Here is a 25939-nt window from a genome sequence, read left to right as displayed (position 1 = left end):
AACTTCTCTAATGAAAACCTTTCGTTTATCGGCAAGAAATGTGCTGACTTTGTCAACCGATCGATTACCACCCAAATCGTATCGTGATTTGACTTGGTTTTAGGTAATCCTACCACGAAATCCATCGCGATATGTTCCCATTTCCATTCAGGTATGTCCAGTGGCTGAAGCAATCCGCTTGGCCTTTGATATTCCGCTTTAACTCTTCGGCACGTGTAACATTTACTTATCCATTCCACAATTTCCTTTTTCATGTTTGGCCACCAATAATTTTCTTTCAAATCCTGGTACATCTTCGTACTCCCAGGGTGAATTGAAAATCTCGAGTTATGCGCTTCTTGTAAAATCTCGTGTTTTAGTTCCACGACATTAGTTCCAGGAGCAGCCTCCGTCTCTCCGGCGTCGCATTTCGGCGGATCGGCCGGCGAGTTTGAAGTATCAAGCGACGTCGTTTTATCCGACGTGGCATCATTATCTACCTATAAAATAACGATAAATAAAGCGTGAAAATCAACGGCTGAGATTTGATGAGATGAGATGAGATGAAATGAAATTACCTTTTGGCGCTTAGGAGACTGAGGCTTATCTTCAGATGATGATGATCGCCTAGCGGTGTTGTTGGTGGAAAGAGATCCACTTCGTCTCGTTGAAACCATTTTTGTTGGTTGGAGAGATGAGATATTTGAGTTTGTTTTTATTTTATGCTCCTTGTCATTTTACGTCACCACAGCATTCATCAATCATTTCGTTGTCATTTTTTGTGATTGTTTGTATTTGAAATGTAAATCATCACAACCTACGGTTTTTCTCGCAAGTTTAACTTGTTTTGATTGCCCACACTTCTTAATAATAACGGATCCGGACTCTACTACATTCACAATAACTACATAACATAAATTTAGTATAATAATATTTTGAAGATTGCTGAAATTACGGAACAAAATATAGATATTTTGCTAAACACTCGAAAAACATGAAATGAATGTTGTGATTAATCTTATTGATTGATTACTTGAATACCAGAGAAAATATGTATATTCCTTCTAATGTAAACTATTTCTCAACCCAAAATAAGAGGTCTATGTATCTTATTTATAGATAATCGAGCCACACTTAATTCTTGGAGGATAAGTTACCTCTAAATGGTTTAGGGTTTCGTCTAACCCATCAAGATCAACCGAAGTTTAAGCACAAGTGGTATCATAACTGCTAGGGTCGCAGAGTAATGATGTCACGTATGCGATCCCTGGGAACCTTGGCCCATACAGCGATCTGGTAATTATGTCCATGTAACCCTTTTTGAGGAGTTTATACTTATTAGCTTTCATAGCGATATGCCGCCTTACGATCTTGGCTCGCTGGTTTTCTACATTCATGAGGCGCCCTCTTAAGAGTTTTGTCTGCTGATCTTCTACATTCGCGAGGCGTCCTCTTTAGAACTTATCATTTGAGCCTCCATATTACAAGTAAAGGAGTAATACGTCCCCAAAGTTGGGTTCGCTATTAGTGATAATAACGACCCTGTTTAGCGAGTGTTACTTTTGAGGGTCGTAGTAATGGCCTCTATCAACAAATTCCTTTCACGAGGCTTTCTATGACCCTTAACGGAGCTCATACCTGTTGATTTATAATGTAAAGCCCATTAGGCATGTTTAGGACCTATGCAAAAAGCGGGCATAACAACTACCTCCATTCAGGGTTGCTATTAAAAAAATGACACAAAATTAGAGTTCATCATAAAAAGGACGAAGTATGGTCATGGCCGTAGTTGCGACCTTTCATAAGTGGCCATATTTTCACCTTCATTAATTATTATAAATGAAACAATTATTTGACATGTGTCTTTCATTGAGATTAGACCTCGAGGTTGGGATCATGCCACATGTCCAACATTTTCTCTCTCCTGAACCGTCTATAAATATGTTGGATTTTAACTCATTTCCTTAATTTCTCAGGAATATTTTTAACAAATCACTCTTCATCTGCTAAATGATCAAAACGGTGAATATTCGAAGAACATCAAGAATAGTTTACCATATTCAGTCATCGCACTCTTCAAGTTCATCTCAATCTTCAAACAATAAAATTTTTAATCTTATAATCTTTGTTAAGTCAAATATTTGCTTGTTTATTCATAACATGTGTCTCTTGATATATCTTAATCACGAGGGGACCCTGAAACGAGCCCTAGGAATCATGAGAACCCAGTTAGATATATGACAACGACCCCATTTCAGATATAGGCTCGTGTGTGATGAGGCCACTAGTTTACACTCTTCTTGTCCTTGACTTTCATTATTTTATTTTATTTTATTTTTTTTAGGATCACGCACTAATTACAACACCATCTTTTCAGATGTCGAGTGACGCGTCATCAGCTTCTTCCCCACTTAGCCACTTTCCTCGCCACCAGCACAGTTCTGAGGAGTTCCAAAAGGAACTTAACGAAATATCTGGAAAAACACGGCACCCTCTTTCTCCGACCCCAAGAATTAGCGAGGAATTTGCCGCTAACATAGCAAGAGTCCAAGTGGCGACTAGTTCCTCCTATTCATTCTAACTATTTTCAGATCCATCATGGAATCAAGAACATTTTACCCGCGACTCTGATCTTGGTAAATGGCACAAAAAGAAACCTTTCAATGTTACCATTCCAGAATTTATTTTCGGTTAATGACCCTGATCCCAATGATGAGGATATAGGAGAGAACGCAGCGTTTTGCGAGGATGTGGAAATGACTCAAGAGCCCCTGACCTATGTCGAGAAGGCTCATCGTGAGATAAGCCAGCTAACCGCGAAAGTTGATCGGTTGTTTGTTGGGGTAGGGCCCTCTGGCCAAAGAGATGTAATTGATGTAAAGAGTGAAACGCTCACAAGCTCGTTAACAGAGCCTGCATGTTAATTTTATGATGCTCAAGATTCTGACGATGATAAAAATATCGAGTGAGAGTTCGCATATGGCGACATTGACGAGATAAAAAAGATAATAATTGTGTGTGATCATGATTACGTGCTAGAAGAGAGCCTGAGCTATATATCTCTACCCCGGCCTAAACTAGAGGGAACAATTTATGTTGGAGGACCAGCCCCTAATAAGGAGGGGAGCTCAAATGTGAAGGCAGGATCGCCCCCGTGTGTTGGCCTGTATGGATCAACATTCTACCCTTACAGCCGAGAACCTGGTGAAATTAGTGGATAAACTGCACTTAGTTTGCAAACCAATTATTCCTCTGAACCATATGAGATGTTATCATTTTAATTATTCTGAAAATGGTGGGCGCGTTCCTCGCATGGTCTCATCTGTGGCCTGCCTAAAGTTGGGGTTTTCCTCTCATCTCCACCCTTTCGTCGTGGACGTTTGCGAGGAATATTCCCTTGCACCCATTCAAATCAACCCTAATAGCTACCGTTCAATTATAGGGTTATACATTCTTCTCCCATTGATCTTGGGGATCGTCATTCACGAGCCCCAACCGACCCTTGCTCTCGCTAACACGGTGGAAGCTTCTGTTAAGCGGGTTCAACCTGAGGGGCCGCCTGAATCTGGCGTCGCATCAAAGAAACAATGGGCTGGCACTCCTAATGCTATAATGGTTCATCATATATATATAAAAATAGGGTCTCAATTCATAACTGAAGCGGGGGTCCATGACTGGGTTAACGCAGATGTTGGTGTCTCAATTGACATTACCTCTGAGCTGATCGTGGAACTCTTTATGAGAAAGGTTTCCCATACAAAAGAGTGAAAGAATTTGAGATGTGACAACATGATTATGCGATTCAAGTTAGCTCAAACAGAGAAGGATGCGGAGAAGATGTCCGAGAATTACAAACTAAAGTTGAAGGAGGACATCACGGTGGTGTGAAAGGATCTCCGCAAGGAGATGGCAAAGGTAAAGGACACGGAGAAAGCTCGTGATACTGTAATTGAGACGGCTCAGTTGGAAAATGAGCTTCTTAATAAAAAAAATTATTGATTTGACCACTCAGCTAGAGGCCGCTACTTTTGATAAGACGGGGCTTGAGACCGAACAATCAGTTTTTGTCAACAGGTTTTCATGAAGCGTTTTCTCCGCAAAGTTCCTAACTCTGACTGGTTCGTTTTTGGGCAACACCTCGTTCAATATGTTGAAGACCTTAAAGTGAAAATGGATGAGGAATCTAAAAAGGGGCATGAAGAAAAGCCGGTCGGGCTTGCAAAGAAGCAGGTCGAGGATGCCGCCCGTGGGCCAAAGTAGGTGCGGCCACCAACTTCATTTCCTGTTTTTCTTATTTATTTATGAACAATGTCAAACTTAAAGAAGATTGGATTCATTCAAAACTCCACAATTATAATTTATTTAACTGATTTGGGTCGCTCTTTAACTACGAATTTTAATGATTTTATTTAATCGTCTTTTAGTTCCTTTTATATGTTGTTTTTTATGCATTTAAGCTTCCTCCTGGGTCGCATATTATGTATGCTCCTCTTGGTGGCTTTTTGCAATTAATTTATACAAGTAAGCGGGGTCCGCATTTTAGCTGCCCCTTTATATTTTTCAAAGGTCGCTTTAAATGTATTCCTTAACTTAGATATATCAAATCTTATTATTAATTTGTATATGGATCACGTTTAATAATCATCATAAACCTTATTAGGCTGGCAATGGCGACCTTGATCGATATTCCTTTTAGTAAGCGACCTATCCAAAATGTTGCCTATAGCGAGTTCCTCTTAGTATCATGTTGCAGCATGTTTTAGCGAATGCCACAAGTTTGAAAGCAAAGCGAGGGTGATGCCTACCTCAATATTTACTCGTAATTTTTTATATTTAACATGGAATAATCCTTAACCAATACATAATTCTTAAAATTGAACAAATAAACAAATTATTCATAAATAAGTAGAGCGAAACCCAAAAGGTCATATTACATATGTACCACCTAGAGGGGACGTCTATATGACCCTTACCCCTATACTAAGATGTATTTATTCATACCGAGTCTAAAATATAAAAAAACACTTAAAATAGAGGCTACTGAGTGAAGTGTGTCCGCTACTGGTAGTATTTTTTGAGATACTCCGCATTTCAGGCCCGCGAAATTAACGTGTCATTCATATATGTGAGATGATAACTACCTTCCCACAACACTGCTTTGACCTTGTAGGTCCCCGCCCAGTTTGCCCCAAAGACCCCGTGGCCAGGAACTTTGGTGTTTGGCATGACACGTCGTAAGACCAGATCTCCAACATGCAACGGGAGTACTTTAACTTTCCCATTATAATATCTAGCGACCCGCTGATGATAGGACGCTAAACGAGCGTCAGAATCTTGTCGTGTTTCTTTTAGCATATCAAGATACAACCGATGATTCACCTCGTTAGCCTGAGAGTCATAATGATCGCTTATGAATGACCCTGAACTGATCTAAATAGGTACCATGGCTTTGCACCCGTATGTGAGAGAAAACGGGGTCTCACCCGTGGTACTGCGAGCAGTCGTGTTATACGACCAGAGTGCTCTAGGTAATTCGTCGACCCATTTCCTTTAATGTCTTCCAGCCTGGTTTTTGAAGTGTGCTTGATAATCTTATATATCGCCTCAATGTACCTGTTACTTTTTGGATGACTAACGACCGGAAAACTCTTCTTGATTTTCCGATTTTTGCAAAACTTATTCATTTTTTCACTATCAAATTGCTTGCCATTATCAGAAATAAGCTGATAAGGGATCTCGTAGCGACATACAATGGCCCGATGAACAAAATCCATAAGTTTTTTAACAGTTATAATGGCTAATGGTTCAACTTCTGCCCATTTTGTGAAATAGTCTACTACGACCACTGCATATTTCACGCCCCGTTTTACCTTGGATAATTCCCCTATTAAATCAATCCCTCACATAGCAAACGGCCATGGGCTAGTGAGTGAAGTCAGGCTCACAGCGGGCATGTTGCTAAATATTATGAACCTTCGACACTTATCACAAGCCCTAAAAAATTTCAAGGCGTCTAAATCTATGTGCCTAATTGTTGAGTTATAATGATTTATCTAAATCTAAAGTAAAAATAATAAGAAGTTTGGATGTCATTTATTTTCATAGCTATTTTTTTTATCAATAATGCGTTATAATTAAAAATGACTTATTTTAATATTAAATTAAAAGAAATGAGGAATATAGTTATTTCCCCTTTATAAGTTCTTGGCAGGTCTTTATTAAAGAGAAAGTCTTGAACTATGTACTCCCTAATTAGATTCATAAAAAAAGATAAGATAATAGAATAAAAAAAATTCAAATTTTTTTTTCCAAACTATGCTATCGAGTTTTTTCAGAGAAAAAAAGAAATTTGTAAATAAAATTCTATCAACTTTTTATCCATAATTTGATTCCTAAAACTGTGATGATCGAAGATTAACAATTTTTTATTCATAACTTTCTTTCTAAAAATGTGATGGTTAGAAGAGAAACTCGTGAACTTAATTTTAAATTCTGCTAATCACTATGAAGTATGAAGATTTGCATACGTCAATCATTTGTTTATTTCTTCTGTTAAATAGTATGTTTTTAATTATTTTTCATTTTTGATTCTCAAAACTATATTGAACTAAAGTTTTTGGTAAAAGTAACATAAGCTATAGGAAAAATTATTTCACGAAAAACATTTTTTTTCTTAAAATATCGGATAACTTTTTTTTCTTTCAAAATGATACGTATGAGGGAGGGAGTATCAATTTTTTTTTGACGAACAATAAGATTTTATTAAACATAAAACATAAAAACACAGTCGGGACAAACCCCCAAACTGACAAATACAACCTGATTGTGAAACAAAGACCGAGCTAAACAAATAGCCGTTTTGTTTTCAGATTGCTTAACAGATAGAATATAAATATTCTTGGATAAATGGGCAAATTCATCACTGTACTTTTCGAAAACTTTCACTTGGGTCATCAACCCAAAAACACTTGTACTACGTATACATTTCAATTGAGTTTCTCCCGTTACTCCCGTTAAAAAAGTAACAGAATGCTTATATGGAAGAGTGACATGGCATGAACTACCCGTTATCCTGCTTCTTGAATAACCCACCCATCCCCCATTTCATTCTTAGAAGATGCAACCCTTCATTCTTCCCCCTTCCATGTCTAGCTCGAACAGTTCATCTTCTTCAATTAGGAACCCTTATGGTAATAGTTCTAATACATTCTATACTAGTAGAAAAAACAACTGCGAGTTTGAATATCTTGATGTGAGATGTAAATGCGATTTGCCAGCACCATGTCAAGAAGCGTGGAAAGAGGGCACACTAGATCCGGGAAGGCGATTTTTTGGGTGTTCACAATACAAGGTAACATTGAGTTTTTTTCAGAATTTAAAACTTTTGAGATTGTTGAATGTGATGATTTTTTTGTTTTATTGGTAGAATCCTAGTAAGAAATGTAATTTTTTCGTTTGGGCTGATCCACCATACTCGGAAAGGGCTAGAGAGGTGATCAATGTTTTAAAGTCGAAAATGCAGAAGAAGGAAGATGCTTTGAACAATGTTGGAGTTGATGTCAATTTTTGTGAAAGAAAAATGCTTGTGTTACATGAAGAAGTGTGCAAACTTCGTCGCAAAAATGAGGAGGCGGAAGAGTTGTTAAAGAAATTGATGAGAGCAAATTGTATTTTGAAGAAGTTGTTGGCAGTTGCAGTAATATTTGTATTTATGTTTTGGTTGGTGATATATGATGATTGTAGTTGTAGTTTTATTAGTGTAGTTGGAGTAGTTGGTTGTTGAAGTAGCAGTTTGTTGGTTGTAATGGTGATATTAAGTGCAAGTGAATACAATATTTTGGTTTATTTTGATTGTTTTAGTTTGTGAAAGATAAAAGAAAGAAAGGGTGATTTCTGTCATTGCATAACATGAAAGATTCCTTACAAGATCATAAATTCAACACCAAAAGACAGCCATGGTTCCCCACTTGGAGCTTACAAAAGTAATAAAATAGGTTCCTTGACCATACAAAAGACATAAGCTAAGTTCATAGAAGTTTACAAAAGCACTTAAACTAAGCATGACTGTCACTTAGTTTAAACTTAAACTTAAACATGACTTTGATAAAAACAAATACTACTTCTTCCTTGGGGCTTTGAATGATTTGACTGGACCCTTGCTTTTCTTCCCCTTTCTCACTCTTGATGTTCCTGGCATGTCTGCATCTGGAGTGCCACTAGTTCCACCATTGTAAACCAAACCAGGTGTATGCATCTGCAATAATAAGATAGTAAACATTAGTAATGGGCTAAGAAATTACAAAACTTGATAGAAATCTTTAAGATCTTACAAAAATAAGCCAGTTGACTTGAGTGCTTGGAGTAACATCTTCAAGTGTGCTTTGAGTGGACTGTGCAAGCCTCTGGCTTCTCCTTGGTGTGTTAGGTTTTTGACTTGAAAACATTTCCTCATTTCTCATTGCCTCCTCCATAAGCTCATCTTCCCCTGTTTCTTTTTCAATGTCATGCCTCTCCATCTCACTTGCAATTTCTTCTTCTTCTTGAGTTTTCTTCTTTTTTTCCCTCTCTGTTTCTTTGTTGAAGGGGTCCTCTGAGTTTCTTCAGGGCATTTGGTGATGTTATGTCCCGGTTTCTTACAATTACTGCAGTGCATCACCCTGCCTTGTCTACTTAGCTTGCTTAACTTACTATTCCCACCCCTGTTAACTGATCCTTCCCAACCTTCTCTCCTTCTCTGCCTTTTAGGCCTTCCTCTCAATGTCTTCATTCTTGGAGGTGGCATAATAGTATCTCCATCAACCTCTTCCCAAAAAGGCTCACCCCTTATCACTTCCAAAAAGTGAGAGTAAGCCTTCATATAAGTTTCTTTCTTAAAATAACGGGACACAAAATCAGTTGGATTAGGCCTACTTTTCTGTATAGCAGCAACAGCGTGACAATATGGTGCCCCTGTTAATTCCCAGACCCTACATGAGCATGTATGTTCTGTTAAGTTTACACAAAATCCTACCCCCCTCCATTTCACTTGAAAATTATGTCTCCCATCCCAAAGCACACTATACTCAGAACTTGCTACAACCGCATCATTTAAAATTTTCTGAGTTCAAGGAAGAATAATACAATCTACATTTTGCATAACATCTCTTTTCTGATGTAATCTTTCCATAATCTTATCATGGATATCAGTCAATATTTCAATTAATGGCATGAATCTGGATTTCAGAATCCATGAATTAAAACACTCCGAGATGTTATTCTCGGTGATATCTGTGTTGCAATGTGTTCCAAAGAAAGCTTTAGACCATACATGTGGTTCAAACCTATTCATTATCACCCAATCCCTCTTTGATGCCTTCTCAAGATCCCTCATTGCAGCTTTAAAAGCTTCAGGATATGTGGCATCACTAGCATCATAAAAAATATTCCTCACAGCCTCACTTCCATATTTCTTTCCAAGGTTGGAATATATATGCCTTGTGCAATTCCTGTGCTCTATATGTGGTAGCAGTTCTTTCACAACCTTTATTAGCCCCTGTCAAAAAATTATCCAACAAAATAAAGATCTATAACCAACAAAAAATTATCAAACAAAAAATTATCCAACATAATAAAATAATGAAGGGACTGATGTACCTTTTGTTGGTCAGAAATGAAGGTATATCCATAACCAGTCCCTAATCTAAGATCTTCAGCAACAAGCATTAAGAACCACTTCCAGCTATCATATGATTCAGTCTCAACCACAACCATTGCAACATGAAAAATGGAGTTATTTCCATCCCTCCCTACAGCAGATAAAAGTCATAAAATGACCACCATAATATATTACTAGATCTTGAGGCCTGTAAAACACATGTATATCGATTTAGGGTTCATAATTATACTACCAATTAAGTAATGAGTACAAATTAGGGTTTCAGAATTGTAATAACTACCAGTTTAGGGTTTAACCTATATATCACAATAAGGTCGAAACTTACATATATAAACCATATATATATAATAGGGTAAATATGAGCATAAGATCGAAACTTACATGATTACTAGGTTGCCTTCAATCTTCGATCACATCTGTCGTCCGTTTTGATTGATCGATCGCCCCCTTTCTCCAGTCGTATGTGTTGGTTTAGATGTAAGTAATAATAAACCCTTAATTTTCTTTAGTAAATCGGGTTTATTTGATATGGGTGGTTATTTAGAAACGGGTCGGGTTATTACATCTGGCACAGATGTGACACCGAAGTGGCACCGACGTGGTTAAAGTTAACGACACACCATTAAAGTCAATGGCGATTTAACGGACGTGAAAATAATTTGAAATCAAGTGTTACGATTGACAATATTGTATGAAACTGTTATGTGACTGAAAGCTTTTTTGGGTTGGTGACCCAAGTGAAAGTTTTCGAAAAGCACAGTGATGAATTTGCCCATTTACCCAAATATTCTTGATAATAAAAATGATTACAAAAGTTTCTCGAGCAATCCAGTCGACACCACTATAACTGAAAATAGTAGAATCACAATTGACCCGCGCATATAAAAAACCGGTGATAGACCACTGTCCATATTTGTCAGTTACACCAACTAAGGTCGGGGGTACAGATGCCTCATATATTGAACAATCCTTTGTTGTGCGATGTGAGCTCTCGCGATAAGTACCACAATTTCAGTTTTGAAGTGGGTTGCCCAGATCTCCCAATACACCGTAGAAATCATTCTTAATGCAACATGACAATGAATCAAAAACGCAACAAGACATACACCCAAAAATCCAAAAATTGGGGACAATCAACAACCCAAAAAGATGGGTACGGTAACAAGATCACACCCAAAAAGATTTAGATCTCGATTTTATTAAAAATTATTATAATAGAAATTAAAGATTTAGAAATGGAGGAAACGGGATGAGAAGATTGATGAGATGCATGTGAATTTGATGGAAGGAGGGGATGGTGAAAGATGGATGATAATTATGAATGACGACCGACTCTGATTAGAGTTTTGAGAGAAAAGAAGTTGAAGTCTGATCTTACATTATTAGTCGTGGTAGAGGGTTGTTAAGAAAATAGTATCAATTAGTTGTGCATAAATTAGTTTCACTTTTATTCCCGAGTTTTTAAAAAGAAGAAATAAGTGATTATGAGGTAAAATATTTTCAATTTCATTTTTGAAGTAGTAAAAATTTGTTAAATTTATATATTCATCATCACTTTTTTTTTTTTAAATTCGAACACTTAATTTTCTTTTTTTTTGTCAGGTAATTTTCTTTCTTTTTAAAACTTGAGTTGTGTTAGTTTTTGAAGCAGGGTTTATTTATTAGTATTTTATTGCTTCTTCTGCTCATGGGAAATGTGCATTGAAAATGAAACAAGAGCATCTTAAAAGCATGTTTGATGGTGGACACGTACACCTACTTCACGGTCCCCCACTCTCACATATAAGGCCGTGTTTGTTTTGTACAAAAATATTACTGCAAACAAGTATTTGCTTTATTATTACTTGAGGGTTTTTTGGGATTCTCAAAACTCAAACAAAAACAACCAAAGCAGAAGATGAAAGAGGAGCGAGTGACGGTCTATTTCGATCGACGAAACTTCCGGCGTCACTTTCCGGTTAGTTACATTGTTTCTCCTATCAGCTTTCTTTTATTTTTTTATAGTTACAACACTCGCGCATCCCGAGATTCGAACTCTTTACCTCCCTCGGGAAAGCCACTGCACCAACACAAACACCCTATCAGTTTTGTTATACATGTTAACATATTTAAGTTGTTTATATCACATATGCTGTTTCACTATCTAAATGATGGTTAGGTTACAAGATATTGATGCTTTTTGGTACATGTAGTTTTTTTTTAAATTTTTTTAATTATTTAGTAAATAATTAAAAAGTATCCGTGTATAGGGAAAAAGTATGTAAAGAATGGAGTGGGATTAACATATTTAAGTTGTTTAGATTATGTTTTTCTTTTCTATGCAAAAATTTGGAGGCAGTAGGAACATATGTTATAGTTCTATATGCTGTTTCACTCTAAATGATGGTTAGGTTATAATATAGATGCTTTTTGGTGCATGATTTTTTTTTTAATTTTTTAATTATTTATTGTTTTGGAGTACACGAACCTGAACCTTTAGCAATTCATGTCGAAGAACTGGTGAACTTAATTCTAAGGCTAATCACTATGAACATTTGCATCTTCCAACAGTTTGGTCCCGTTATATGCTGGCATGAATGTATTAACATATTCAATTGATCTCACTTGGTGTTGTGAATGACACAGGGATTTCCACTAATATCAAGGAATTTATCTCATCTCTATACTCAAAATTTTTAACCAAGTGGCAATTGTCAACAATATATTCTAGAGTTATGCTCGAGGCAAGTGAATTTTAGAAAGGAATGATGTATATATTGGATTGTGCATTCCAAAAATTCACCTACGAGAAGTTAATTCATATGACATCTAAAAGATGATTTTGTACATTAATTGACCTCTTGCTCAAATTTCATTCTTAATATGCAGGCATCGCTTCTCATAGGGAAATGCTGCATCAGCCATTTAACTTTTAAAGATGTGAATCAATATTTGGCTGGTTCAGACATTCGGGCTTGTTTCGTACGTCCCTTCAAATCAGAGGGTATTTTGATGAAGTATGCAATGATAATATGTTACTAATATTGTGTATCTGATTCAATTCAGCAGCAAGGAAGCAATTTATTACGTGTAGAAAAGTTTAAAGAACACTATTCACGGTGAAAAACATAAGTGGAAATGAATCTGGTAAGGGCACAAAGTTAGCTAAATTGCAAAAGTTGCATTGGTGTACAATGACACTTCTTTGAATACTGTTTATTCTCCATCATCGAGTCTTAGGCAGGTTTAAAACGGAAACAGGGATCGTGTTGGTTCCGGCGTTTAGGAAAAATCACCTCTTCCATTAAGTCGTTCCATGTCGATGCGAAAGAGGTATCCATTTCACAAGTCTATGAAGTATGCAAATTCTTATATTTGTACAAGTCAACTAATTTATGTTGCTTTTTCTTGTTTACAATATCCTGTTAATTGCTACAAATTTATCTTTTCTTGTTTACATGATCATGTTGATTGCTACAGATTTATCTCATTGAATCCAATAGCAGCTTAATTGTATAGGCATTATAGCTTTTGATTTATCTCGAAACCTAAATTCACAAGCATATTGTATCCGAGCCTGCTTAAAATCCAGGATGGTAACCTCTATTTGTGCCAGTAGAAGCTTTTTGATCTCTTTATTGCCAGTCGTACATTTAAAAGAAGGCGATTTCATGGTTACAAGAGGGCATGGTACAAAAGGCTTATTGCATGTTTCTAGATTTCACTTATAGATATGGTCCATTTATCATCTTTGATTTGAGAATTAAAATCCCGCACCATTTAGTCATAAACTAATATATTGCGCGGTTAAGAATGGGTGAGTGCTGCAGAGTTACTTTATAGGAGGATGGGTGAGTGCATGCAGGTGCAGCGTCACTTCATGAGTAGAGTAGCCATTGCTTAGGACTAGTTGAAATTAGTTGTTACTTTAATTACACATTTAATCTCTAAAACTGTATTAGACTCCTAATGTAACTAAACTGTAATAGACTCCTTATGTAACTAGAAAAAGGTATTAAATTTAAATTGATTTGTATTCTAATTGTATTCATTAGTTTTTATTGAAGAAATTAAAATTAGTGCATCTAATGGCACCATTCAATCAGTAAGAAAATCTCGAATTATGTTTTTTTCCCAGTTAGTTGTATCTAAGCTATTTTTTTACAATTTAACAAATTTTCATGTATGTAGTGTTATTGTTATTTTTTCTATTTAAATGTAATATTTTTTAAAAATATTTACATAGTCCATCCATTTCCTGTATTTGGTTTTGGCAAAAAAAAAAATTTGGACCATTTCTCGATTTGTGCGTGTCATCCTTGCGCAGGGGCCATGCTAATCTTCTCTGTATCGTTCCAATTTTATCGGATGTCCCCGAAGGGACATAATATGTACTTAAACTGTTATAATATGAATAAGATGTTATCTCTGTCCTCAGCCAATGTGGGAGATTATTATATGAAGGCTTTTAAGAGAGCAAGTGTATGCCAACATGCAATGCTTTTAATCTAATGATTAGGTGTTATGGATAACAAAGATGAGCGGGTGTTGCTTTCCTATGAGATTGTTGTGGCTTAAAATTTAGCGGATTGTTCTATAAATTCTAAGCTAGTCAATGGTTAGATCGTAGCCTATCTATCTGAATTGGACCCCTGGATATTTTTATTTGACCAGGCCTATTTATTTAACAGAAGATATTCTAATTGGGACATGATTGTATATAAAGAAAAGCTGGTCGCATCCCAAATTAGAAGTGAATGTCCAACATTTGCTTATAGCATGCAAAGTACTTAATCCCCACAAAATAGTATTTCACTATTTCGTATATTATTTTACTTTTTAGTTTGTGCTTGTTGAAGTGGTGACTTTCAACCGCAAGACTTGTGTTTATGTTGAATAGTGCTGTTTATCCCCGGGCACCAAAGGCTGTATATTTTACTTGGTCATAATTATTAGTCTTCGTCAAATTTACATATTTTTTTAAATATAATTTATCCAAGTTGTGAGTAACCTGCATTTTGGAAATATATTTTAAGTGGGTTGTAATGGTTAAACATGTGGTGAGCACACCATGGTATTGTCATAGGTCAGCCACAAAATTTTATTTACTAGGAAGAGAACTTTAGACTTTTTGCATCGTCAACATAAATCGTAACATTTTTTAATGCAACAATACATATCGTCTCCAATATCAGAATCTTGAGAACCTGCCTTATACATTATTAGTTTAGTTTCATTTAGTAAAAGCTGATTAAAACATTGAAAGGTTGAGATTTGAAACAAGTTGTGTCATCTGCCATCCAAACAACCACGGGGTCAAAACTGAATTTTCAGAACCACAACTTCACGAATGAATAACGGAACCTCTCCCAATGTGAAAAGATGGTTGTGTGAACGAGTAACAGGTTGCCTGTTTATATTCTTTTTCTTGTTTGCTGTTGTGGTGAAATATTTCTTATGTTGTGCTCGTCATTTAATACATTTCCTTCATTACATCGTACCATTCATATGGATCCATGACGGGTTCTTGACGTAAAAGAAAGCATTTATTAGGCTACTACAATTGATTCAGGAGCGATATAATTATCAAGAGTGACAGCATCATTTTTTCCTCGGGAGTGTTGACAAGCAGACAGAAGTCCAATTTCTGCATCAAATGGTCACTCTATTGTTCTGCCTGAAGTTAGTCCGCACAGTTGCTGATATTCACTCCAAGCGGAAAATAAGGTATTCATAATCATTAATTTTTGGTATCATGCAACCTTGCACTGTCAGTTGGTTGAGAAAAACCTTGATCAAACTGTTATAATTGTTACACTCTTGCTAAAAGGTACTTTCAAAAAGATGAATATATAAAGCTAAGCGTCATGAATATATTTAAACTATGTTTTGGTGGGGTGAGCCAGTGCAACACTTGGGCACCTCATAAAGACTCCAATAGCAAGCTATTGTGACGAGTCTCCCCCCTTTATAAAATTAATTTAATATCATGTGAACCAATGGCCTACATATCAGATATTAAACCTATTAAACTGTTAAGAACATATACTACACTTGATCTAAAACAGAGTCTGCCTATTGAATTAGGGAGAAAATAACTTTGATGCAAAACAAAGTCTGCCTATTGAACTAAAACGTTACAATCTGCTTGCCTTTGAGATCTCCCTAATTGATTTGTTTTTAGTCCAAAATACAGATTCACCAACAATTAATTGCACACTCAAACTAAAAGTTTATTCCCCAATCTGGTGTTCTGACTTTATTGATTACCTAGATGAACATTGTTAATGTCACGCTTCTAAATTTTTTATTTAATTGCTTTTAAATCATGGCAGGTTACATCATGTATAATCTAAATAGACAGCCCTAGCATGAAGACTTGTCTTCCATCCGCTTCTGCTTGTACTAAGACATCAGGCATTCTCTTCTTTTTTACAAGTTCCCTTTATACTGCGTTTATGCTTTTATCTTAATTTTCATGAAGTCCCATTCAGATTTGATACATTCTGGACTAATGTATCATGTAGATATTTAGTCTAGAGCAGAAAACTTGATTAATTATAGGTGCTGGCGGAGACATCTAAGCTTTCATGAGTTACATTTTTGGTTTTATGGTCAAATTATTCTTCTCAATGCGATTCACTAATTCGAGGCCTTGTTTGTTCCACCAGATTTTAGTGAACAATGAAAAATTTTACACTGGAGTTATAAGGATTCACCCCTGTATTAAAGGGATTCCTTCGAAAAATCCCCGACACTGAATATAGATTGGTCGGTTCTGATGGTATCCAGAATGTGTGCCATACTACCATCTCCAACAAGTTGATGCTCTTGGAAAACAAACACTCTACATGCATGATTCATAGCTGCTTGCCTTTGACTTGCAGGAAAGTGTGCAATCCCGAGCCTGTTCTATACAAAGAAATACAAAATTTTTATTTGGCATCAAAACTCAATGGCCAGAAAATGAGGTAAATGGGGCTTTTGTTCACATAATCCTGTTAATTGCTACAAATTTATAAGTGTTAGTGGGATTAGACAGTTTTTGTGTTTGATGCCAGGGCATTGACCTGTTGCTGACTTGCTGTCTTTACATGCTGCATGGCTTCTCAAAAAAAAAAAAATAACCATATATATTCTTAGGGGGATTGGACAGTTGTTTGTGTTTGATGGATTGGACAGTTGTTTGTGTTTGATGCCACGGGATCGACCTGTTGCTCAAATTTTTTTTAACTACTTTTGGAATTGAGGTGGCAAGTTGAGATGGTAGACGGTGGCAAGTTGAGATGGTAATCAGGAAGGTTGGTGTTATGTTTCCACAAGCAAGGTACGAAGATCAGTTCTTAAGCTTTTATTGCCCTCTGTGCTATAGAAATCATATTTGATTGCTGCTTTAAACTGTTACTAGTATTTAGCAAGCGTGATGTAAACTGTTGAGATATTTAGTGAAGTTGGTTTGGGTGGGACTAGAAAAATATTAAACTGAGAATTGTAGGGCTTTTCCCTAGTTTAGAGGGAACCCTTCCAAAAATTCTCAATGACACGAGGCAAAGCCAAGACCAAGGAGGGGGTTTGGAAATAGTTTTCAACCAGCAATTGACGCGCCTCGGTTAGTTCCTCACTAGCTGCGTCATTGCCCCAAGCGCAAAGATGCCACTAAACTTGGTACTTGTTTGTATTTTAAACAGCTGCCTCCTAATTTTATTGAGAAATCAAGCGATGTGGTTTAGGTGTTCGAGTGTATGACTAGTGAAAAAAAGTGCTAGAGTGTTTTAACATTTCCCAAGCTTTGGTCATTTCATTTTTTTAATTTTAATCTTATTCTTAAAATAAGAAGTTGTTTTCTCCTTCTAAACCGAGAGTTTACGATGTTTTACATAATTATTTTACAAAATAAGGAAATGATACAAACTTCAACAACCAATATTTTTTTGCAAAATTAGAGGTAGAAAGTTCGAGTTGAACACCTAAGTAGATTTTAAGTAAATGTTTAAAATTAATTTTAAAAATTTTTGAAGTTGTAGTGGCAAAATCAGTAGACACCCTTCAAAATTAGGTATACTATTATAAGCGAGGAGCACTTAACCGGCATCTAGTTGGAATTGAACTTATGAATTTACCAATTGAATTTGCGAAGTTCTAATGCATTGCCTTTTCATTTTGCAACACCTTTGGAATGCCAATTTTGTTATACTTGTGCTACACACTACACGTCCCTCAAAGTTTAATAGTAATTATAAAAAAATAAATGTATTCAAACTAAAAAAATTACACGTGCTTGAGAACTAAGAATAATATTTTATTAAGTCTATATTTTTCCTGAATGTTACTATAACCAAGTGAAAGTTCGTGTATTCTAGTATTTTATGTATTATATTTAGATCTTAAAAAATTTTGAGTAATAATTATTTTAAATTTAAAGTTATTTTAATTAATTAAAAATAATTGGTAAATAGATCTCTTAGAATCTCCACATATTATATAAAATACTAGAATTCACAACTTTTCATTTTGTTGCTTGTTGTATCATTCAAAAAAGAAAAATGTGTGATACTCGAAGTAATTTTACTTGTCGAGCACATATATGTGCATTTATCGATATCATTTGCACTTGGTAATCAATTTATTTAACACTTACAAATACAAATTTTCTATTAATCAATATTAGTAAGAGTGACAAATCTGATATTTAATTTTTTTCAAACACATGTGAGTAAAACAATTTAAACTATGGAATTAATTATTAATTATGAACTTAAATTGTAGGGAGCCAACCAAAAGGAAGACCCCTCCAAAAATAGGCGTATGCCACTATGAGTGACGAGCACACGGTATTCTTTAGTAAAAGGCGAAAGAATAGTTCGCTTTGTGCTCATCACATGGCTGTGTGATTTTAAAGCTTCCTCGGTGCTAGTTATTTATAGGTGTGCTAGACGATTTATTTATGGATGTGAAATAATATTTTCGATGCGGGTTGTATGCTAACCGGAGTAGATCAAGTGCTCGCATGCACTTCACAATATATTGTCTTTTGGTGCTATTTAAATATAAGAAGAAATAGTTCAGAGTCCATATAACCTTTATTGAAGTTTTAAAGCTAGAAGCCAAACGAGGAGACCGTCAAAATATGTAAAACGGAGTGGTCTAAAATTCAAAGCTTTGCAGGTCTTCAATAGGAAAAAGGCTTTACTCCACCAAGTAAACCAGGGGACAGGACAGGGGAAGAACACAACAAATTTCCTTATTGCATTATTTTATGCTAAATATCTTTAGCTTTTGCGATATGAACTCCAAATTAATTAATAGAAGTCACGGGAAATAACTTGATGGACATAGTAGAAGGTAAACTTTCAGAAAGCATTAACTAAATGAATCAAGACACATGAACGTTCTTATCAGTTGACAAAAAAAGCATTAACTAAATGAATCAAGACACATGAACGTTCTTATCAGTTGACAAAAAAGGAGAAGCACGTCAATTGTAGAACAGGTTTGTTAAAACACTTCAAAGTTAAGATTTAGGTATACCCTTTTCATCGATTGATTGCATAAATCTTATGGCTTGAATTGTTAGGTGTTCCATAGATAAACCCCACTCTAAAAATAGGCGTATGTCCCTAGGCAAAAGAATAGTTCGCTATGTGCTCGTCACATGGCTGCGTTTAATTAGAAGGAATCCGGTCAGCTCTTTGATATGTGATGTTGACAACGTCGTTCACCATTTTCATGCAATCCAGCCTGCCCTTATACTTTCTTAAGTATCACGCAAGAATTGTCAATAGCTAATTCACTTGGCTATTACAGAAAATTGGGGCCAGAAAACCTAAAACCTGAAACCTATAACCTCTATTTTATAAAAAAGATGAAATGCATTACACTGTAGTTTAGTAACGTATTCAGCTTGTTTATTTTATGCTGACAGGCTATGGTTGATGTCGCCCGAGAGATTGGAATGCACAGGAAAGGGAAATGATCAGGTGCTTTGAAATTGTGTTTGCTGTTTTGGCCATCTTTGTTAAATGTTCTAGTGATTTTAACTGTTGTGATGTAGTCCAATTTTCAGTTCTCTAATAAACTATTCTGTATTTGTCGTATGTAGGTGCGGTTTGAGCTCATTTTCTTTGCCCTACACCCTGAACTTAGTGTTGCGGCTCCTTGGAAGAAATGGGACATACAAGGCAGAGAATATGCTTAGAAATGTAATGTGCCCGTCCCAGTAAAGAAAAATCCATTTATAGCAGAGACGGGAACCTGCGGCATACTGACCACTGAGGGCTGTTAATCACGCTCTGGTCTTGCCCCAACCATCCCTGTTCCCCTTGATTAAAGATGTACAGGTCTCAACTCATAAGTAGCAAATATTTTAAGAATCCAAAGAAAAACAGTGGGGAAAAGAGGTTAAGGTCTTTGATGCACGAAAAAAAGGGTTAATGTCTGTGAATGTACAAAAGCCACCATGTTTTAGCAGACCACTCCAAATGAAGAGGGCAGCAAAAAAGAGTTTAAGGGGGTCTGTCAGACAACTGCAAGACCACCCCAGCCGGGAAACCCCAGCTGAGAACGATCCTCTACGGCTCTGAATGGTGCACTGACCATGCAGGGCTGTTAATCACGCTCTGGTCCTGCAGTCATGATTCATCCACCAGACTTGGTCACCTGTCTCCTTAGAAATCAAGGATACAGAGGTACGATTACTATAGAACAGATCCTGTTCAAGTAAGGTCGTGAGCAAAAGGGTTGCACACCTTGTTAATATACAGAGTATTTGTTTCAAGTTCTTTCAATGTGGGATATTCACGAGTTTCTAGTAACACTCTATGAGTGTATTTTTAACTTTTGAAAAGTTAAGGTCTGGGGCAAAACTTAGCATGCAATATAACTTTTTTCTTGATCTCTTTTCATTTGCCCCATGTATTTTGTAGGATTAGATACTTGTATGCATATTCTTTCTTTATCTTGCAACTGGAGCTAAAAAAACTGCGCATTTTTTATATTCACCTATTTATTTTAAAATCTATTTAGTTGAACAGCCCAATACAAGAGCATATTCGAATTCATTAAATATATGTTCTTTAACTTTTTCAATATGCCCAGCCATTATAGTATTTTATTCAACAAATTCCATTAATAGAATATTTAGGTTCGGTACATGCCAATCTATTTTAAACTTCAAAATTATAACATTCTCAATTATAATTCTCACTTTGTTCCACTTGTTTTGTCACCTTTTTATGAAGAATATTCTCACTTTGTTCCACTTGTTTTGTCTTGTATTCTTTTTATGAAGAATACAAGAGCATATTCTTTCTTTATCTTGCAACTGGAGCTAACATTCTCCATTATAATACTCACTTCGTTTCACTCATTTTGTCACCAATTAGATTTACATTTTTTTTATTTAATCACATCTTTTTCTGTAAAGATCATACAACCTAATACCTACCAAAAATATATTTTATTTTTCAAATAAGTTAACACAGTTAATACTTAAATTAGATTATAAAAAAACTAACACTTAAATTATAATATTAACTGAATATGAACAATAATTTTGAAAAAGACTGAATAGAAAATGCGGTTAAACATTATATTCAAATGTTAGGAATTAATCCATGTATCGCATCGGTTATAGACTTCACTATTTGAAAGTTGGTTGTTCGGTATAATGTGGTTAACATTATATTAACAATAAGATAACAAATGTTGGAATCAACCGGTGCATTACTGAGTTATAGGCTCCCTCTATTTGATAGTATTGTTGGTTGTTCGGTATAGTTATTTGGTATGATAAATAACAATCTTAGAACAATCTTAGATCTTAAGCAAAATATGAGAACCCTTAGATGTAATGATAAAATAATATTCAATATATTAATATCTTAATAACTTTTGTAGGACCTGGGTTCGAATCCCCTTAGCATATTAAATTTTTAATTTTTTATTTGGATATTCTGTATTTCATAACACTTGGTTCAAGTCTCGTTAACAACATATTATCAACATATTATCTATAGACTTTATATTATCTATATTTAGGATTCAGGTACAACCCCCTTCATCTATTAAAAAAATATCAAAATACCTCATTTTTGGAGATCAACTGCCCAAAATAAAATAATTGAACACTACCCAAAATATGGCATTCAGGAGGTGCGTATTCAACTATTTAAAATTCGGTAAAAAACATGCATTTGCCAAAATGGAACACGCGGAGATAAAAGAAATAAACACGCATCTCCAAGATACTTATTCGGTGAATATTTATCGCCAAAACTGTGTTTTGATAATTTGCCCCCTCCAAATGATGGGTATTTTGATTTTTCACCATCATCTATTTGTCTCAAAATACAATAAACTATATATTATTATCACTTATTATCTTTTTCAATTAATTTCCCAACTATTGAAAATATAATTTTAAATCAAGATGGTAATAAAAAAAGTCATGTTAAAAGTTATTCGTAAATCACACGGATTATATGCTACTATATATTTATACAACTTATTGATCCATTCATTAAATATACTATTTTTCCAAAGATGGAACTACTTCCTTGGTTTTGGTTTTTGGTTATTATATTCAAGTTTTGTCAAAAACTCGCCTTTTAATATTATTTGTTAAGTATATTATGATTTTCAGAACCGTAACAAACTGAATTTCATTGTTCGGTCTAAACCCGGAAAATACTCAAAAATGCATATCCGAACCTAATTCATCGGATTCGGGTATATGTGAAACATATATTTTTTTAAATTAAATATTCACGCCCAAAATTTGAAATCCGAAACTCAAACCCGAAATTGAAAATTTTGTATAAATTAATAATATTTCAAGTGATTGAGATCAAAATTGTGACTTGCAAGTGAAACATTTTAACAGTCCATTTTCAACCATTTCACCACAATTTTAATTGTGTTTTATATGTATAACTAACATTTTAAAAATCAACTTAATAGATACCCAATTAATTAAATTTATTACTAGAAGATTCTCTATGCACCTTATCAACTGTTTTAATTATACAATAATTAAATTTTATTAAATTTATTTAGTTAAAATTTAACATAAATATAAAAATATAGGTTCCGGGAAATATATATATATATATATATTATAAAATATATTATAATGTGTAATATATATAATTATAATACATATGTTCAGGTTTATTTCGGGTTTCAAGTTCGGATCAAGTTTGAATTGCGTTTCGTATTTTGGCTCGATATACTCGAAATCCAAATCCAAATTCAAAATTTTTCGAGGTTAAAAATCAATTTCATATCCAAATTCAAATCAAAAAATTTAGGTTTGGGTAAATCCAAAATTTTAAATTTCAGATCGGGTATTCATTGGATCATATTATTTTGTCATAAAAAATACTCTCTATGTTTGTAATAATCGTTTGACTTTTTTGCACGTAATTTTAAAAAGTTTGACTATATAGTAAATAAATTATTTTTTTAATGTTTTTTTGCAAATAAAATAATTAGTTTATAACTTTTATTCCAAAAAAAGATTTTGAAAACGATATTTTTTACTACATTGGTAAAACTTTTAAATGTACGTGTAAAAAAATAAAAGATACTATTTATTTTCTAAATAGGAGGTAATGAGTCATTTATTTGTACATGTAAATCAATACATTCAATTATTTGTAAATAAATATTTTAAAATTCTTTCATTAAAAATAATTGAATTTTTCATTTTTATAAATAACTTAAACGAACGCATTATAATGGGTGAAAATCAATTATTAGGGAAGAGTCGCATAAATTTTATATGAACTTGTTTTGGAATAGTTTTAAATCATAATATTAAATTTGTGTATAATTAATTCGTATCAGTTGTTTTTACAAGCTCTAGTTTTTCATTATTTTTAATATATTTTTTTGTCGTATTTGTAATATGAATTATATGTATGAATTATTTGTTAAATGAAATTTGTTTACATTGTAATTAATAAATATTGTTTATGGTACTAAATGTTATTGGTGAAATTCAAACTTGAGATGAATGTATAAATTAGTTGTAATTTTATTAATTAGCTAATGTTGTTGATGAGATTTAAATACGAGACTAATGTATATAATAATTTTACTACTAAATTTAATATTTTTTATCAATTTAATTTAAAATATCTGTTATTCCCAAGTAACTAACAATGAGATTTGTAATATCCGGGATATATCGTGTAATTATTTTTGATATTATTATGTGTGCCCAGTATCTATTCTGTGAGTTAATTGTTAAGTGTTATCTGTACTTGAATATTCAAAAATAATATTAATTGAGTATTTTAATTTTTATATGTCCAAAATAAAATATAGATAATTATCATATCTTCCTAATTATTTTTATGTTGATATATGGATTTATAAGAATCATATGAAATTTCTAAAATCTTTTTCCGGTTAATTAAAATCTATTTTATAAAAACAGGAACCAACCGACGTCAACCGTTGTTACGTTTTTGGAACCCGAAACTCTTCCGAGAACTCCTTCCTAACCTAATTGGAATATTCCGAGCATTTTTCATGTTTCGACTTTTTCGATCCGGCTTACGGTTTGTCCTGCGCGGGTCCCGGCGCAACATTTTCGATACAATATTCGTTTCGGTAAATCAATAAAACCCGTATTTTCGATAAACGGGAGCTTTTTATTAAACTATTCCAATTATCACTTCGTAATACGTGTAACCAGGCGCTGAGATCAAGACCGCAGTACAAATTGTACTGATTTGGATAATTATCCCGAAAACCGATACCGTTTGGATCAGTTTTTACAGATAAACGTACTGTCTTATATCCGGAATGATCCAACGGGATACAAATTTTCCGTAATTATAAATAGCCTTTTACCGTATTTTATTTCGTATCAAAATCATTTGCAGATAGTTAATTATATAATTTTCAGAGAAAAGCCCTAATTTCTTAAAACTGTTCTAAGAATCAAACAGCAAAACGAAGGCGTTACCGATCTCTGTTTTTAAAGCTTGAGTAACCAAAACGAAGGATTTGAGGTGTTCTATCAGATTCTGAGCTTTATTTCACTGCAGAAATCAAGGTTATTTTTCTAAAAATTTATTTATTTTCGAATTTATTTTATTAAAAATATGATTTTTTGTTCGGATGATTGTTTGTATGATTTGATGATTGCATGTTGTAGAGATTGTTTTCCTGATGATTTTCATATGTCATATGTCTGATTTGGAGTTCAATAACATGTTCAAATTTGAGTTTAATTTTCGAATTTCAAAATTAGGGTTTATAACCCGTATGAATGTTCTTAATTGAAATTTGGGGGTTTCTTATTCTGTGATAGATTGATGCTGTGTTATAGTGGGTTGTGTTCTCTGTGAAATTTGCAATCTAGTCGTATAAGTTTCATGAACCAACGAGGTCTGTAGAGAAGGGAGTTGTGTTTTGAAGTTTTTCGATGTTCGCCGGAAACTGGAAAACTTCACGGCCAAATTCCGGCCAACTCAGGGATTGTTAGGTTGTTTTGATTGCATGGTTGTGTTCCCGGTAACCTGTAGATGTGATCTGTAGGTGTTGGTGGGGTGAGGACGTCGGGAACATGTTCTCCGGCCACTCCGATTTTTTCCCGGCGACTGGACTGCAAAATTGTAGTTTGGTCCCTGCAGTTTTGAAAACGATGTAGTTTGGTCCCTGTAGTTTCCAGACTTTGCAAAAAATTGGATTCCTGTTTTAAAAATGTTTAAAAATCATATTTCCTATTTATTTTTATTATAAAAATTCGTTTTTAATTTCTGAAAATTCTAAAAATTATTATTTTAATTCCGAAAATTATTTTTAATTCACAAATAAATCTGAATTAATTAGTTAATTAATTTCAGTTAATTTTTAATTGATTAATTAGTCAATTAATTCGAAAATTAATTGATTAATTGATTTAATTAATTATTAATTGATTTTAATTAGTTATTTAATTAGATTTAATTATTTAAAAATAATTTAAAAATTCTGAAAAATAGTTTCGAGTTTTAAAATATTATTCTAAATTATTTCCAAGGCTCGATAATTATTCTAAAATTATTTCGGAGCCAGAATGGGCCAACCGAACCCTGTTTATTAACCCGAAATTGATCCAACGACCCGTTTTAATTCCGAAAAATGTTTTAAAAATCATTTTAAATACCAGAAAGCCTATTTATGACCCGAGATTTCTTTATAAATAATATATCATTGATTACGTGATGTATTATGTGCTACATGTGACTTGTTAATTGACTATCGGTCTATATATTCGGTGTTTACTTGATTATCGCATAACTTTCAATCCGTTAATCGGATTTGGGTAAAACG

At 34.2% G+C, this 25939-nt stretch overlaps 4 non-coding genes and 1 pseudogene across 4 annotated transcripts; all 5 read right to left on the bottom strand.

Annotated features, from left to right (window-relative positions):
* Nucleotides 1-13894: 13894 nt before the first annotated feature.
* LOC141700468 (U6 spliceosomal RNA) lies at nt 13895-13997 on the bottom strand. The gene has a single exon (XR_012566357.1). It is a non-coding gene; the product is annotated as a U6 spliceosomal RNA (small nuclear RNA).
* A 1503-nt stretch (nt 13998-15500) lies between these two features.
* LOC141700457 (U2 spliceosomal RNA) lies at nt 15501-15711 on the bottom strand (annotated as a pseudogene).
* A 1408-nt stretch (nt 15712-17119) lies between these two features.
* On the bottom strand, nt 17120-17265 carry LOC141700459 (U4 spliceosomal RNA). Its single transcript, XR_012566351.1, has one exon. It is a non-coding gene; the product is annotated as a U4 spliceosomal RNA (small nuclear RNA).
* A 1116-nt stretch (nt 17266-18381) lies between these two features.
* On the bottom strand, nt 18382-18498 carry LOC141700461 (U5 spliceosomal RNA). The gene has a single exon (XR_012566353.1). It is a non-coding gene; the product is annotated as a U5 spliceosomal RNA (small nuclear RNA).
* A 1624-nt stretch (nt 18499-20122) lies between these two features.
* Nucleotides 20123-20339, bottom strand: LOC141700473 (small nucleolar RNA U3). Its single transcript, XR_012566362.1, has one exon. It is a non-coding gene; the product is annotated as a small nucleolar RNA U3 (small nucleolar RNA).
* Nucleotides 20340-25939: the final 5600 nt, after the last annotated feature.

Source organism: Apium graveolens, unplaced genomic scaffold, assembly GCF_009905375.1.
Source record: "Apium graveolens cultivar Ventura unplaced genomic scaffold, ASM990537v1 ctg24, whole genome shotgun sequence".
NCBI lineage: Eukaryota > Viridiplantae > Streptophyta > Magnoliopsida > Apiales > Apiaceae > Apium > Apium graveolens.
This window is presented reverse-complemented; position numbering and strand designations above follow the sequence as displayed.